The sequence below is a fragment of the Leptodactylus fuscus genome, chromosome 11, assembly GCF_031893055.1.
Source record: "Leptodactylus fuscus isolate aLepFus1 chromosome 11, aLepFus1.hap2, whole genome shotgun sequence".
Taxonomy (NCBI): domain Eukaryota; kingdom Metazoa; phylum Chordata; class Amphibia; order Anura; family Leptodactylidae; genus Leptodactylus; species Leptodactylus fuscus.
Genome location: NC_134275.1, coordinates 24,805,894 through 24,822,374, shown reverse-complemented (window position 1 = coordinate 24,822,374; position 16,481 = coordinate 24,805,894).

Genomic DNA, 16,481 nt, shown 5'->3' with positions numbered 1-16,481 from the left:
TTCAGGGATTTCTGTAGGATGCCATGAACACACAGAAAATATAAATACTTATACTCTCCTCTCCTGGGACTCTAGCAGTTCCCAGCATATTCTTTGGAACTCTTCCAGCCTGTGACTGAGGTCATGCGCCTAGGTGTCATTGCTGGGACCTGTGATTGGGCCCGAGCAGTCATGTGGAGCACGCTATCATGTTAATGTCGGGGAACATTGTGGAGAATTATACTGTGGGTGGCTCTGGTGAACATAAAGTAAAGAAGTTTGAACAGGGGACCACAAGAGTTTATTTACACCGCTGCTTCAGATAAACCATCAATTTTTAGATCAACGGGTGCCTTGGCACCTCTACAAATCAGCATCATAAAGTGCATTATCAATACTGCAATACTTAAATGGTCACCAACTTTTCAGAAAACTTTGTCTCATTTCATAGAGCATGTGATCTTGGACCAACATGTAGTGCACTCTAATTAAAAATGTTGGTCCTTTTTGCCTGAAAAAGCTCTCTTAAAATTCCTTCCACTAAGTGCCTCCCTGTAGCTAATTTACGAGTAGTGTCAGGAGGCGGGGGGGGGGGTGTCAGCATTCCTCACTGCTCAGTGTCATCGCTGGGCGGTAAGGAACGCCCCCCTCTGACAGTATAGCGTGTTAGCGTCAGGACATTCCTCACAGAATGTCAGAAACACCCTTCTGACGCTAAAGAGCTACGGTAATGACACCGATAGTGCTTCACCAGGGGCACATAATGGGAAAGCCAATAGTGCGCTGAATTTTAGTGGTGTATTACACCTCATGTACCCGAGGACATGACAGGTCCTCTTTAAGAATAGCAATTACAATAAGTCTTTCTGTTCATGTGATTAAACAAAATGAGGATAAATTGCAGCCAAAGAAGGATGACCTTTCATTCAGCATGAAGTAAAGCAATGTTCCAATATCTCCTTGGCATTATGACAGTATTCATAGCTCAGCGATATTTTACCTCCATGTGAGCAAAGTAATACTTCTCATCTGAGTATTAATTGCCAAGCTCAATCGCTTTCATTCAGTTGAAATCAAAGGAAAGTTTCACACACATTCACATTTCACACAGTATGGCATCAGTATCTTCAAGCTCAGACTGGCCCACCGGGGTTCCGGTGAATACCCGGTGGGCCCTGTGTCTTGGGGGCAGACTAGCCGATTGCCCAAGGCCCCTCATCCACAAAAAAGCCCTCTGGGATCCAGAGCCCAATCACAGGCCTCAGTGGTGACATCCAGAAAGCTTAACATCAGTCACAGACCTGAAGAAGAATCTGGCGTGGAATGCATGGATGCCCAGGAGAGGTAAGGCAAGGTGAGTATAACTGTTTGTCGTCATCTCCCATTGGCCTCTAATTATTATACTCTGGGGTCTGAAGACAATCAACTCCCTTTCTACTGTTAAAAAATGTGGTATATAATATGTAAACCAGTTTTGGCACAAATTACACTAGAATTCTAGAGCACTTTCAATAATAAATGTGTCTATATTTTATAGATATCCAGGATAAACGCCTTACGCTAAACAGGAACAGCACAATGAAAAATTGTAGGGGAAGATACTCCAACATTGTTGTTCTGTAACTGTTTATTAATGGGTTGACTTTTCTTGATACTGATGACCTATCTACAGGAGATGACTTCAGGTGGGACCTCATGGCATAAACAGGTGGCAGCATTTTTTTTTTTTGTCGTATTATTCCAATAGATAGCAGTTGATAATTTACTCACGTATCCACTCTCTTATCCAGGCTGGTCTCCACTACTGCCCTGGTAGCAGTGCCCATAAGTCACAATACTGAAGAACACCACAACACCATCCTGGTGTTCTTCAGTGTCAGATTCAGGGTAAGTGACATTGGTGGCTGACCTTAAAAGAATTGTATATGGGTGAGTAAATTATGGTTCAATAGGTGGTACCCTGACATATCGGTCCTGTCAGACTAATCTGATCAGCTTCTATGAGGAGGTCGGTTCAAGGCTGGACATGGGTAATGCAGTAGACGTGGTGTACCTGGACTTTTCAAAGGCTTTTGATACTGTTCCACATAAACGGTTGGTATGCAAAATGAGAATGTTGGGACTGGGGGAAAACATATGCATTTGGCTTAGCATCTGGCTCACTAATGGGAAACAGAGGGTCCTTGTGTTATGTCAGTCCAGGTAGCTGCAACGGGGCTAAGGGATAGCAGTAGGGAATCTCGCCCTGCACTACTCCCACTAGCTATCCCGGTCCCTGCCTCACGGGTGTGGGTCGGCTGTACTCAGGCTAAGCCTGACCCCGACAGCTCCTCTCTCACTGATTCCGTAGGCCTAGAGGGAAGTGGGAGAAGGAATGCCCTCTAAGACCTCTAGGGACTGGAGACTAAAGGGGGTCACCCCTAACGAACAAGTGAAGCTGCTACTGACAGGGACTGACAAGGGTGTGCGCTGACTAACAACACAAGCAGCACACAGGAAAAATGTGGGAAAGGATTCCCCCAAACCAATATGGGAAGGAACCTTACACTAGGAAACAAACACAGGGAAACTGAGTAGAAATCAAAGGATAAGGCAATTCACTCACACAGTCAATTATACACAGAGGGAGGATTGGTGAACACAGAAGGGAAAACACACAAACCAACTCGTTCACCCAAACCTCCCAAAAAACCAACCACGGAACTTCCTCTATCCCAGAACACCACCTACTCCTCCTGCTAAGGCCTAGCTCTGTAAAAGCGACACTCAGCACAGAACCATGGGAGGCATGGGTTTAAATACAGAGTAGAGACCACTCCTCCCAGGTGCAAATGGGAGGACAGACTAATCAACCAGGAGATAAAGCTGCCTACCATCAGTGCGCACGTGCAAGTCAGAAGGTGTGCACCAATACTCACGACAGGACAACCCCGCAGCGCCAGGATGCCACCCCAGACACTGCGCAGCCAAAAACTCCCCAGGTAAGAAAAATAGAAAGTAAAGAACCTAAATACTCCTAACAGGATCCTCCCCTCAAGGAGAAGACTCCGGATTCTCTAGGAGCATCCTTCTTCGGGAACTCCTTGTGGAATTTCTCCACGAGTCTGGGGGCTGACATATCCGACTCCAGGACCCAAGAATTATCCTCAGGACCGTATCCCTTCCATGCCACCAGATACCGTAGCTTCCCCCGAACATATTTGCTATCCAGAACTCGGGATATCTCATACTCCCCGGACTCAGAAACTGGTGGAACCTTAACTGGAGACGTTCCCTTCTTAGCCTTCTTTAACAAGGAGACATGGAAGACCCGGTTTATCTTCCACCTTTTAGGTAGTTGCAGCTGCGCCGCCACTTCATTTACCATCTTGATGATCTTAAAAGGACCCACAAACCTGGGACCCAGCTTCTTGCTAGGAACCTTCAACCTGATATTCTTGGTGGACAACCAAACCATCTCACCAGGGAAGAACTGCAACTCTCCTCTCTTCCGATCCGCCTGGACCTTAGCCTGGTGCGACGCCCGCACCAGATTCTCTCGGATACGGGACCATACCCCTTGCAGCTTTTTAGAAAATAGCTCCTCCTCCGGAACTGGGGAAGAAATGGAAAAAAATACTCCGAAAACAGGATGTCTACCACCGGAGCAAAAAAAAGGTGTGGTACCTGTGGCATTGGAATCATGGTTGTTTAGGGAAAATTCTGCCAGGGGGAGAAAGGCAGCCCAATTATTCTGGTTCTCTCGAACAAAACACCTCAAAAACTGTTCCACATCCTGATTCTTCCTCTCTGTTTGTCCGTTAGACTCTGGGTGAAACCCGGAGGAAAACGACAGTGTAACTCCCAACCTGCTGCAAAAAGCCCGCCAGAATTTAGCCACAAATTGCGGTCCCCTGTCCGAAACGATCTCCTCAGGAAGACCATGCAACCTTACAATTTCTTTAATAAACGCTTCTGATAGTGTCTTGGCACATGGCAGCCTGGAAAACGGGATCAAATGGCACATTTTCGTGAAGCGGTCAACGACTACCCAAATGACCGTGAAACCCTTAGACACCGGAAGGCCCGTGATGAAATCCATAGACAGATGAGTCCAAGGTGCCTTAGGAGGTTCCAATGGATGTAGAAGACCGTGGGGACGGGTATGTGACGCCTTGGCTCTTGCACAGACCGAACAATTTTGAACAAACTGCAAGACCTCCTTACTCCACCCTGGCCACCAAAAATTCCTAGACACCAATCTCATGGTCTCTGAAACCCCCGGGTGACCAGCAAGAACCGACTCGTGACACTCCCTCAGGAGACTTTGTCGGAGAGTAGTTGGGACAAAAAGCTTGTTTCTAGGTATCTTGGAAAGTGCAGCGTGTTGCGCTTCAATCAAGGCCTTCTCCAATTTCGCGCCCAATACTGCTACCACCACTCCATCCCCAAGGATAGTGGCAGGCGTCTCTCGTTCCTCCTCAGTCGACATATACCGGGATAAAGCATCAGCCTTAACATTCTTTGAACCCGGCACATAAGTCACATTAAAATGGAACCGCGCAAAAAATAGAGCCCATCTGGCCTGCCGTGCATTTAATCTCTTCGCCGACCCAAGATAAATCAAATTCTTGTGGTCAGTAAATACCTGGACTGGCCTTCTGGCCCCCTCCAGGAAATGACGCCAATGTTCGAACGCTAGTTTTATTGCCAGTAGTTCCCTATCTCCGATGTCATAATTCCGTTCAGAGGCAGAGAATTTCTTAGAAAAGAAGGCACAGGGATGCGTACCCTCCTCGAACTCCTGAGAAAGTACTGCTCCCACCCCCACCGAGGAGGCATCCACCTCCACTCGGAAGGCCAACCTCTCATCCGGCTGTCTCAAAATGGGAGCGGATGAGAATCGCTTCTTCAGTTCTTCAAACGCAGCTAGCGCCTCTGGCGACCACTTAGCACAGTCAGCCCCCTTCTTAGTCAAGTCCGAGATAGGTTTCACAACCTCAGAAAATCCCTTGATAAACTGGCGATAATAGTTGGAGAACCCCAAGAACCGTTGGACCGCCTTTAGGTTCTCGGGTCGCGGCCACTCCAAGACTGCCCTGACCTTCTCAGGGTCCATCTCGAACCCCTTGTCCGATAGGATATAGCCAAGGAAACATAATTTATTGACCGCGAACACACATTTCTCCAGCTTAGCACTTAATTGGTTAACCCTCAGGAGATCTAAAACCTCTCTCACTCTCTCCCAATGAGTCTCCAAATCCGGGGTGTAAATGAGTATATCGTCCAGATAGACCACAACCCCCCTCCCTATGACGGCACTTAGTACATCATTAATAAAATTCTGAAAAAACGCAGGCGCATTGGTTAGACCGAAAGGCATCACAAGATTCTCAAAGTGTCCTAGGGGTGTGTTAAACGCTGTTTTCCACTCATCCCGCTTCTTGATTCTCAGCAAGTTATACGCCCCACGTAAATCTATTTTAATAAACCAGCGGGCTCCCGTAATCTGGCTGAATAGATCCGAGATCAACGGAATGGGATAGGGATTCCGCACCGTGATCTCCTTGCACCACACGTCGTAGGTTATACTCAGCCGTGCGTACCCTGTCTGGGTCGTCATACAGTAACCCCATTGTGGAGAAAAACGCCTCTACAGTTAGTAAGCAAGCTGAGTCGGCTGGTAACGAATGTGCCCAGATGAGGGGATCATCTCTCAATAAAGTAATAATAATCCCAACTCTCTGTACCTCAGAACCGGAGGAAAACGGCCGTAGCTGGAAATACAAAAGACAGTCCTTTTGAAATCGGAAAAAATCTGACCTCTTACCTCGGAAGGGTTCAGGTAAGCTGACTTTTGGCTCCAGAGGCCGACCCACAGGGGCGCTACTCACCTGCCTCTGTATGCCCTCCACCTGAGAGGCTGTGTGTTGAGCCAACTGCTGTACTTGAGATACGCCAGAAGCTTGGATGGCATCCATTCGTAGCTTGATCCCCTCCATCTCAGTGGAAATCTGCTGCACCGCCTGGTACAACTGTTTCAGGTCCGTCATAATGCAAACGAACCTTTTTTTTTTTTTACCGGCTGAGTGTACTGTTATGTCAGTCCAGGTAGCTGCAACGGGGCTAAGGGATAGCAGTAGGGAATCTCGCCCTGCACTACTCCCACTAGCTATCCCGGTCCCTGCCTCACGGGTGTGGGTCGGCTGTACTCAGGCTAAGCCTGACCCCGACAGCTCCTCTCTCACTGATTCCGTAGGCCTAGAGGGAAGTGGGAGAAGGAATGCCCTCTAAGACCTCTAGGGACTGGAGACTAAAGGGGGTCACCCCTAACGAACAAGTGAAGCTGCTACTGACAGGGACTGACAAGGGTGTGCGCTGACTAACAACACAAGCAGCACACAGGAAAAATGTGGGAAAGGATTCCCCCAAACCAATATGGGAAGGAACCTTACACTAGGAAACAAACACAGGGAAACTGAGTAGAAATCAAAGGATAAGGCAATTCACTCACACAGTCAATTATACACAGAGGGAGGATTGGTGAACACAGAAGGGAAAACACACAAACCAACTCGTTCACCCAAACCTCCCAAAAAACCAACCACGGAACTTCCTCTATCCCAGAACACCACCTACTCCTCCTGCTAAGGCCTAGCTCTGTAAAAGCGACACTCAGCACAGAACCATGGGAGGCATGGGTTTAAATACAGAGTAGAGACCACTCCTCCCAGGTGCAAATGGGAGGACAGACTAATCAACCAGGAGATAAAGCTGCCTACCATCAGTGTGCACGTGCAAGTCAGAAGGTGTGCACCAATACTCACGACAGGACAACCCCGCAGCGCCAGGATGCCACCCCAGACACTGCGCAGCCAAAAACTCCCCAGGTAAGAAAAATAGAAAGTAAAGAACCTAAATACTCCTAACACCTTGTTAATGGTAAATATTCAGACTGGGCCACAGTCACCAGTGGGGGGCCGCAAGGGTCAGTATTAGGTCCTCTCTTGTTTAATATCTTTATTAATGACCTGGTAGAGGGTTTACAAAGCATGGTGTCTATATTTGCAGATGATACTGAACCTTGTAAGGAAATAAAAAATGAGGAGAATAGTAGAATATTACAGTGGAAACTAAGGAAGATGGAAGCTTGGGCGGAGACTTGGCAAATGAAGTTTAACGTTGACAAATGTAAGGTAATGCACTTTGGTCGACGTAATAACATGTATGACTATGTACTTAATAGTAAATTACTGGGTAAGACTGCCAATGAAAAAGACTTGGGGATTTTGGTGGACAGCAAGCTTACCTTTAGTGACCAGTGCCAGGCAGCTGCTGCCAAGGCAAATAAAATTATGGGATGCATCAAAAGAGGTCTAGATTCTCATGACAAGGACATAGATATGCAGCTATACAAATCACTGGTAGAGCCACACTTAGAATATTGTGCGTAATTTTGGGCCCTAATATACAAGAAAGGCGTGAATGAACTTGAAAATGTGCAAAGACGGGCAACCAAAATGATTAGGGGAATGGGGGAACTGGAGTACAACAATAGATTAACAAACTTGAGAAAGATGTCTACGGGGAGATCTAATAACAATGTACAATATATGAAGGAACAATACAATGAACTTTCTAAGGATCTTTTTACTCCTAAGCCAGTGACAGTGACAAGAGGACATCCTCTACGTCTGGAGGAGAGAAGGTTTCACCAGCAACATAGAAGGGGATTCTTCACAGTAAGAACAGCGAGGCTCTGGAACTCTCTGCCCTAGGAAGTGGTGATGGTGGATTCATTAAATAAGTTCAAAGAGGGCCTGGATGCCTTTCTTGAAAATAAAAATACTACAGCTTATGGACTCTAGATTTTAAGGACATGTTGATCCAAATTTTTATACTGACTGCCAGATTGGAGTCGGGAAGGAATTTTTTCCCCTGAAATGGGGAAATTGGCATGAGCCTCATGGGGTTTTTTTGCTTTCCCCTGGATCAACACTATAAGGGATTGTAGGGTTATATGTTGGACTTGATGGCCTGATGTCTTCATCCCACCTCATCTACTATGTAACTATATATATATATTAGACATGTCCTAATATTTTAATTAGGGGGACCCCATAAAGCAACCACAGATAGCCAGGATTGGTTTCTTTTGGCCTTTCTATAGTTCTTCAGGCAACAGGGAGGCTAGGTTCATCCCTGGCTGGAAGCCATATACTAAGTGTAAGGTCAAAGCCCTTCTCCTATTCAAGTAATTGAGAGCAGCCCAGGAGCCACCACTACACTGTATGGATCTCCTTTGGATAGGTCATCAGTATTACACATCTTCCAATCCTGAACATCCCCTTTAAGTACGAATGGCATGGCATGAGCTGACAAGGCGTTATTACATTGTGTATTCTTGACTGTATTTATATCTGTTTATTTGACTTTCTCTTCCAAATGTTCCCCTTCTGTACTTCCCCTTTTCGCGTTATTATTTATTGTGCTACTTGTACTTTGATCTATTTGTGTTTTGTATTACCTTCTAGTGACTAGTTCAGTGTCCCCCAGAAGGGGTCACTGCTGAATACTAAAATGACTTATGTTTTATACTGTTTGGGCTGTTTTAAGACTGGCTTTTTGCACTTTACAGCTTAATACTTGGGACATTCAGGAGTTATTTAACTATTTCTGTGTTTCTAGAAGGAGGGAGGAGTTTTGTGCTTGCTAGGAAACTGCTGTCTTTAGCCAGTGAGTTTATTACTCTTCCAGTCAAACTAACTTCCCTTTCCTAAGTTGTAGGAAAAGGAACTATATCATGGAACAACACCATCAGGAGTTACAGCTAGATATGGAGGATTGTGTTTAACCTTTTCGCTGCCAAGGGTCTCTGGAAATTTTGCACCTCCAGTAGCCAGAGCAATTTTCACAGTTTTGAGATGGACAAATCAAACCTAAATTGCAACATTAAAAAAGCATCCAACCCCCCCATACCTATATATTTTCTTAAATTAGACACCTGCAGCATTGTCAGAATGACACTTGGTACTGTATACGAACAGACACCTTCATGCAATTTTGATTTAAAGTGAATGTTTTATGAAAAAATGCAAATAAATGTATATTAGTTGTTAAAAGCGGAAACCAAACAAAAAATTAAATGCACCAAACCTCCTAAAAATAAGAGTTCAACATATGCAGAGTTCATACATATCACTATGGCCTGAACCCACATGCACCTGTCTTCAGAAAATCGCTAGAACTGGATGGAACAAAATTCTGCTTTGAAGCTGGAAATGTTAAAAAAGTATCATCCTATAAAATGTAGGGATTACACACCATGAAAAGTAAGTGAACCCCTAAACCCTATATATTTTTTGAAAGTAGACAACCTGAAGATTACAAATGTTTTAATGGGTCATCGATAGCCACATCCACCTTCATGCACCTTTGCGACCAACACAAATAATTTTTTGAAAAAATATGCTACAACACATATTTGCACCAAAAACTCATGTTTAATCTCACATTCATATACAAAATACTTTTAAAATAATAGCTTATGGTGTATACAATGTGTATATATACTATATGTACCGCAAACATCAACTACAACAAGAGCTCGGACTCCCAAAAACACGAATACAGAAGACAAGCAGGATTTTGCTGTTGTTCACTAATATGTTAAAAAGCTATACTGCACCTACCAAACTATGACTGTGATACCAAAATCTAACTTTCTTCAGAGTACACAGCATACCGTATATAAAAACACAATTTAATAGTTTATATATACAACCACCTTCATTCAACTTTGCCGCAAACAGAGATTGCTAGCAAAAATTGCGCAAAAATTCAAATTTGCCACTAAAGTGCGGCTCAAGAAATCCCTATCTGCAAACATAATGTACTGTCCATAAAACTGCAATATGTGAGGAGTTCATACATACCACACATGTATTTACAGGGGCGGGTGTTAAAGAATCACCAAAATCGCAGAAATGCGCCATCCCATTTTGTGCATGCAAATTAAATAGGACTTTACATAAGAATGTTATTTTCCATCCCCCTATAATAATTTTAGCAATCTATACGTTCATCTCTAGTGATAATCGTTATTACTATTATTTTAGTGTGTAACGGATATCACTAGAGACGTATTTTACTGTAGAAAGCTCAGGTATAGACAGGACAGGGATTGGGTGAAATGTAAACTTTATTTGTGACTTTATGTATATGTTGTGTGTTTGGTGCGACTTTTTTTGGGGGGGGCTGCGACCTGGACAATAGTAAACGTCTGGGTCACAGTGCCAATAAACTTCCTGGTTATGATGCAGAGAGATTGTTTCTCTGTCTCTCTCTCTCTGCTGGGCTGCTCCGTGTCCCTCTTCCTTTCTTGTTAGATCGCAAATTGCTTGCTTAGATGCTTGCTTGATGCTTTCAACTGCATTTTAAAGAGGATAATCTCATCTTTAAAATGATATCAAGAACTCGATGATTGGATGTAGAGTTTTGGAGCAATTCACTGTTGAAACGCTGTCGGAAATTGAGATCTGCAATTGGATCTCAATGCCAAATAGTGTTTTCAACAGTGAATTGCTCCAAGACTGTACATCCAATCATCCAGTTCTTGATATCATTTTAAAGGTGAGAGTCTCTTCTTTAAAATGCATTTTAAAGCATCAAGATATGTTGATGCAGTCCAGAGACATCGGCATTAGTAGGGAGGACGTACTAAGTACGTCCTCGGCTACTGAAGTGCCACCTTGGGAGCACGTACAGTGTACGTGCCTGGCAGTGAAAGGGTTAACAAGCAGTCTTATGTCATCACACCCTATTTTCACAGTGCAGCAACCCAATGCTTGCTGGGAAATGCGAGTGGTACTTGTGGAGTAAAAGTCAAGAGTAGATACTTGACTATCTCCTCTAGCCCACCTCCCAGGTCAGTTGCCATTTGGGAAAGGAGGGGAGATTTTGAGGTACACGATGGTTGTACCATGTTTCCCCGAAAGTAAGACACCCCGAAAGTAAGGCATGTGGGGGGTTTCTGTTGAATTGCCTAATATAAGGCACCCCCCCGAAAATAAGGCATGCCCAAAAATCGTGTTCACAGCAAAGCCGGCTGCTGCCTCTGCTGTTGTGTCCACTGTCCCTGCTGCTGTAGGATGAGCTCTCCCAGCTCATCCCAGAGGCAGCAACCGGCATACAGAAGAGACAGCAGCCGGCTTTGCTGTGCACACGGAACACAGAGCACGGCATCCAGCCGGCTGCTGTGTCAGTGAAGTAGGGACCGCTAAGCCCCACCCCCAAAGTCTTGTTAAGGCCCGCCCACAACTGCCGGGACGAACAGCAGCACCAGCGTTGCTAGGAAGATGGGAAAGGTAAGTATGATACCTTCCCCCCTCCCCTACACCACCTAGAACCGGCAGTTATGCTGACATTCCGCTAAGGAAGTGCCGGCATGACTGCCGGTTGTAATAAGACATCCCCCGAAAATAAGACAGGTCCTATATTTAGAGTGACAATTTAGTATAAGACACTGTCTTATTTTCGGGGGAACACGGTAGTAGCTTTCCCCTGGGGCACTTCCACCTGTAAAGGGGTCCTCTATTACCATGAGCCATGTGGTGGTATTCAGAAGGGCAGCAGGTGTTGACCTTTTGTCTCCTACCACATGAACAACTAACCTAATGGCCACTGGAAACCCATAGTCTCCTCCTCTTACTCAATGGGCAGTGATTGACCAGGGATCTCTTTAAATAAGGGGGGGGAGCCATATACAGTAGAAAGGTCCTTTAAGAGGGAAATTTGTGTGCCATGCGTATTATCTATTTTAACTGCAACTCTTTCACCTATCCTTTTATTTGCCTTACCTTGTTATCCCAACCAGCCAGATAAAAAATACTTCAGCTGGACCCAACACAAATCAGCTGGAGTAGGAACAGAGCCGCTGTAAACAAGAACTCATCATCAATGTCATGTTACAGCAACTGGAGTTTACTGTGCCACAGATGGAACTAAAGTTGCATGCAGCCAGAACAAAAGTTTCCTCCTTTAACTAAACTGAATAAATGTTTAGTACTTTCAGATTAACTAAAATGGCCACATGTATAGAGTAGAGATGGGCGAATCGCTTTATCATAACCTGGATTTGACCTGAATATTCCAAATTGTTAGGTTACTAATAACAACAAACAGTGATTTGATTTGAAGGAAAAAAATGGCCGAACTACAAGAAAATTGCCGTCATTACTGTCTGTGCGCCACTGTGACATCGCATTGTCTGTATTAAATATTAGATTACTGAATGCCTCTCAACCAATAGACAGTGGTAGGAGGAACTTAAAGTGCTGATGACATATGGAAGTATAAAAGCTTGTACACTTGTAATCAGTCTTTAGTTGCTGTAATGGTGAACGTGAAAAGAGATCACTGCATTATAGGCTAGCACAGTTTTGAAAAAGCAATATAAATTCCAGGAATAGTTGGAAAATTTATTTAGCAGTTACATAGGCCGATATAGTGAATGGGAGAATCCTTGCTTCTGCTGCTCCTTACACAGACAGTTAACCTTTTCATTACCAATAATCTAATTTTGACTGTTGTGCAAAAGAGCAGTTTCATTTCTGTATACAGGTTTTACTAATAAGACAAACCCGATAATGAAAATATTTTGTTAAGGACTTTTTTAGGCAAGAGTTTACATTTTTACATGAAATACTTATTGCTGTTTTAACAGCAAAGCACTGATTTCGCCTGCGCAAATTTAAAAAACAACAACAACCTTTGTTATATGCGAGCTCTGGTTACCAAAAACACAGTGTAACAATATTGTTTGTTAATCTGAAAAAATATTAATTGCTTAAAGGGACTTTCCTTTCAGAATTTTTTTTTTTTTTTTATAAAAAGATCTGTTAGTGTTATTAATGGGTTAATTAATTCACCCATATACCTTCAGCAGTGTTTTGAATGGTTTCTGGGTGTCTCTGGGGTGCCTGACATCTTCTGCATTTGTTTACCAGGTTCAGCTTCCTGCTACATAGCTTCCACACTAGCTCCCTCTCAGCTCTCTCTCCCCCTCCCTGTCTCTCTAGCGATCCCGCCCACCCCCAACCCCATTAGACTTGCTTCTCTTCCTTCCAGGCTTTCTCCTGCCAGACAGCTCCTCTCTCTTCTATGATTCTGCCAGGGCACACAATCGTCCCAGCACTGCTCTGTGCTCTGCAGCAGGCGATCCACCTCTACTGTGCAGGCGTTGGAGTTGCTCACACCCCTGCGCAGTAGAGGTGGTTTATCAGCTTCAGAATATAGAGAAGCGCTGCGAGTATTGTGTGCGCCGGTAGTCAGAAAAGAGGGTGGAGCTGTCCTGCAGGAGGAAGTCTGTAAGAGAGAGATAAGTATAATGGAGTGGATGAAGGGGGAATAGTAGTGATGTTTAGTGCAGCCACTGATAATCTTAAAAAAGAATCTGCTATTTCAGCAGTTTTTTAATGTGTTCACCCAATATACAGTCTAGCTTGCGCTAATCTGAAAAATAAACCTGTGATGATTTCAGGTTGACATGTATTGTTTATACAAGAACAGCACCCCCCTTTCCCCCAAAAAACAACATACAGTGCTAGAATTGTAGCCAAATTGGCAGTCAAGTATTATATTTAAGCACTGTGTGCAGTAAAAAAAAAAAAATAGACTGGAAAAAAAAGAGTAGAGGACAATCAAAAGGAGGGGTAGAAAAAGACACTCTTACAAGTACTAACAATAAGAATATGGGTAGCAAGTGCATCACTGCTTCTGGTTTTGTGGGCACTACCAGTAGTCGCAGGATTGTTGTACTTCATGAGAATGAAGAGGAGTTTTTATAGATCTGGCTCTCAGTCACAGGAGGTTATTGCATCCGAGAGTGATGTGATCTTGAGTCAGGTTTCTGTGTGTTCCTCCTCCTCCTATATAACAAATAATTAACTGTAGAGCCTGTCTGGACAGTCAACTGTGCCTTCTTCATGGATAGTAGGGGAGGTTGGGAGATATAAATTTTGAGGGCGTGAATGGCTATGATGATTTGTTAGAAAACAGTGTGATGACAACTTTCCTGATGATCATTCTTCTGAAGATTGGACCTGGCAAGCGGGTCAGAGTGGCAAGGTGACATCAGATGCAGAGGTTGGTGGCAGGCCCAACATTCAAAAAGGATGCTTGAGGCAGAATCAGGGGTACTCTGCAGGGTGGAGGTGGGGGTGGTGGCACTGACAGTACTGGCAGATATGTTTCTGCTTATGTTGGCAGTAGCAACTACACGTGGCTATCTCCTGTGTGCGATTGTTTTTGTTCATTACCAAACGATAAATCCATAAGTGATGCGCAAGATCTGCAAGCAGAAGGTTAGCCGTGCAGGAACAAATTTAGGAGAGGGGTCATTTTCTTTTTTGGAAAAATAGATTTGACAGTGGCAGAGGAAGGGAAAGTGAGCAAAAATATTCTCTTACTCCTTTTGATTAAAAGTTAAATTTTAAGGATTTTTGATACCAATTTGCACAGTATTGGAATTTTTTTTTTTCTTTTGCAATTTTCAACCCCCAGTTGGGGGGTTTATTTCCATGAACGCAGGATTGTGTCATATCTAGGGACATTATTACACCATTGTTGATTTTTGGGCTGTGATCTTTTCTCCTGTCTATATTTGTGTCCGGCTAGTTATCACGTGCCCTTAATTACCCCTGTGGGAAGCAGGTGATATTGCTCTTGTACTTTTTCATGAGAAGGGTAGATATCACATAATATTGTGTGTTTTTATACACATTTTTTCATAATTTTTTTGCGATTGCTTAAAAAGAAAACTTTTGATGGAGTCTAATGTTATGGAGGATCTCAGAACCAAGAGACTAGCTGAATTGTTTGACCAAGAGCCTTTATTGAATGATATGGAAAGGCGCTGTAAAGATTTAATGTATAAATATTTGAAATTATGGATTTCACAAGTTAAAACCTGATGGGACCACAACATGCTTAAAACATATGTGGATAAAAAGATGATTGTGGATTAACAATTTTCCCACCACAATCTATAATGAAGAATTTCACAAGTCCTGGGAGGAAATACAGTCCTATAAAGAGGATCTAGCTGTATTTAAAAGAGATCTTGTGAATTACGGGAATTTTTCCATATATCCTGATCTGTTCTCTAAAATTCAAAATAAGGATTTAAAAGATAATATCATATCAATTAAGAAGAATAAATCTAAAGCTGGGAGTGGTACCTCGACTGTGGAAAACATCTTGCGTGGTACCAGTCCCAAAGAAACCCAACCCGATGGACTACAATGACTACCGACCCGTAGCACTGACATCCCACCTGATGAAGGTCCTAGAGAGACTGGTCCTGACACATCTACGCCCCCTAGTGTGCTCCACTCTGGACTCCCTCCAGTTTTCCTATCAGCCGGGCATTGGGGTAGATGACTCCATCATCCACCTTCTTCACAGAGCTCTCTCTCACCTGGAGAAACCCGGGAACACTGTGAGAATAATGTTCCTTGACTTCTCCAGTGCGTTCAACACCATTCAGCCAGGGCTACTGAGGGAGAAGCTGAACCTTGATGGTGTGGACCATCACCTGTCCAACTGGATCCTAGACTACCTGACAAACCGCCCTCAGTATGTGAGAGCCCAGGACTGTGTGTCTGACACTGTGATCTGTAGTACGGGGGCACCACAAGGTACAGTTCTTGCCCCATTTCTCTTCACACTGTACACTGCTGACTTTAGGCACAACTCATCCAGCTGTTACTTACAGAAGTACTCCGATGACTCTGCTATAGTAGGCCTTATCACTGATGGCGACGATAGGGAATACAAAGACTTAAAACGGGACTTTGTTGAATGGTGCCAGTGGAACCAGCTCAGAATTAATGCTGGGAAGACCAAGGAGATGGTGAGGGGAGTTTAGTAAACGGAGAGGTGCTCCGACCCCGGTGGAGATCCAAGGAACATGTATTGAGATAGTCAAGACCTATAAGTACCTGGGCATGCTCCTCAATAATAAACTAGACTGGGCTGATCACCTGGAGGCGCTGCACAGAAAGGGCCACAGCAGACTCTACCTGCTCAGGAGGCTGAGGGCCTTCGGAGTCCAGGGGACACTTCTATGGGCCTTCTTCAACTCTGTGGTTGCTTCAGCCATCTTTTTCGGTGTGGCCTGCTGGGGGAGCAGTATATCAACCAGGGACAGAAATAGACTTGACAGGCTGATCAGGAGGGCCAGCTCCGTCCTGGGGAGCCCCTTGGACCCAGTACAGGTGGTGGGTGACAGAAGGATACTGTCTGTGGTGACCTCCATGTGGGAAATCAAATCCCACCCCATGTATGGGACCTTGATGGGACTTGGCAGCACTGTAAGTGACCGTCTGCTTCACCCCAAGTGTGAGAAAGAGCGCTATCGCAGTTCCTTCCTTCTAACTGCGACCAGGCTGTATAATCTATATCAAACCAAGAGAAGATCACTCCGCACATAGAACTAATGATTATGACGATGACCATGAAGT